A 1732-nucleotide genomic window follows, 5' to 3' on the forward strand; every position below is an offset into this window, starting at 1 on the left:
ATATATATAAGTTATATAATAATAATAATAATAATAATATATAAGTTGTGTGTACATATGTAAGCATATACTATTTTTCAGTTGTATATTTTTTTAAATTGTAATATTTATAAGGAAGAAGTTGTGAGGCAACGAAAAGACGTAGGTGAAGACTTTGGCAACTCTATAATTCCCCATGCTCTCCGTTGAGTTGTTGGTTATAACTTCCCTCATAGCAGTTATTAGACAGTGTCAATAAAGTCTCACTGCGTAACGGAGATAACACACAGCTGAGTGGAAGAACACATGCACACTTAAAGGCTATCATAGCCTCGGCTCTCAGAGGAGCCTTTAACCCTAATTTTTTCCTTGTCCTACTTCTGTCTTCAAAATAGAAACAGCTAACCACAGCTCCATGGCTGCAGCTCATACTTCCTGTTTTAAGGTGCTAAAATACAAAGTACCAACAATACAGTTGTCACACACTCACATCATTTTTTTCTTGCTAACCTATTGCTTATTTATACATTAATCTATAAGAGTGTTTCTGTGGTGAACTATTAAAGATGAAAGAGTTCGGAAAATGCAGCGTGTCGACGGCTCCAAGCCCTCTCTGAACTGGCCAGTTGTGATTAAAATTCACAATGTGCCACTTGGCTTTAGGGGACAATTTGTCAGCAGCACAGTGATCTGACAGCACTTTAATCTAAATGGGGACAAGCTTGGCAATTCATTTACAGTACGTGGAGTATGGAAAAAAAAAAAAACTACTGGCTAAAATCATCTAACGTGACTTCTTTGGTATAACTTTGAAGTAGTTTGATGTTCTGAGCTGGACTTTCTTCCTTGGTGTCTTTGGGGTCGGACAGTGTTCAGTATATATGTTTTGGATCTCAGTCTCAGTCTTATTTCAGTCTCACAATGGCGTGGACATATAGGGGAAAAAAATACATATTTATATTTGTTTCTACAGCTTTAAAAGAATCGTATGAAAGCCTTTCTTCCTTTGAAGGAAAAGTCACTTCTGGGGTTTGTAGCAGTCAATATGGTGTCTTTTTTTGTTGTTGTTTTCATCTGAATGGCTGATACTCTTCAGCCATTGTGAGAATCTGTGTTGTGTTTGTGTTATTTATTAATTCTGTTTCCTGCGCCTTCAGTGTTTCTTCCCTCATGTTGCCAACTCCTGCTTCACCTGGTCCCGATCCCAATCACCCCAGGTGTTCATCATTGTGTCTCGTTAGTGTACCTTTAAGTTCAGCGTCTTTGTGTGTCCTCGTTGTTCCTGGATTGTGCTTCCCACAGCCTGTTGTGTCGTGTTATGTTCCTCCTTGTTTCCCTGTGTCCAGTAATAATAATAATGTGTTATGGGTTGTCATCATTGTATGTTCCCATACAATGACGAAATTAGCTCTCTGCATTTAACCCATCCACCACCAGGTGGTGCAGTGGGCAGCTATTGAAAGCACCTGGGGAGCATTTGGGGGTAGGGTGTGCTGCTCAGAGACACAATGAGATGTGCAATGACTGGGAATCAAACCTGGGTTTCTCGGTTCCCGAGTCGGCTGCCCTGCCTCTACCCCATCTCAGGTTTTGCTGCCACGTCATCTTTTTGTTTTGTGTCTTAAAATAAATCCATTTTTCTTTATTTATCTTCGAGTCCTTCGTGTCTGACTGCACCTTGGGTTTAACACTATCACGAACATGATAGCCTTGTGTTTGGTAGAATCTAAATTGAGGTCCCATTTGAACTATT

The 1732-nt window shown here is 39.8% G+C and overlaps 1 protein-coding gene across 1 annotated transcript in view; it reads right to left on the bottom strand.

Annotated features, from left to right (window-relative positions):
• Positions 1–1732, bottom strand: part of si:dkey-261h17.1 — an 88497-nt gene that overhangs the window by 53431 nt on the left and 33334 nt on the right. The gene's annotated exons all lie outside the window — the stretch shown is intronic.

The sequence above is a fragment of the Nematolebias whitei genome, chromosome 11, assembly GCF_014905685.2.
Source record: "Nematolebias whitei isolate Nwh7 chromosome 11, NemWhi1, whole genome shotgun sequence".
Taxonomy (NCBI): Eukaryota; Metazoa; Chordata; class Actinopteri; order Cyprinodontiformes; family Rivulidae; genus Nematolebias; species Nematolebias whitei.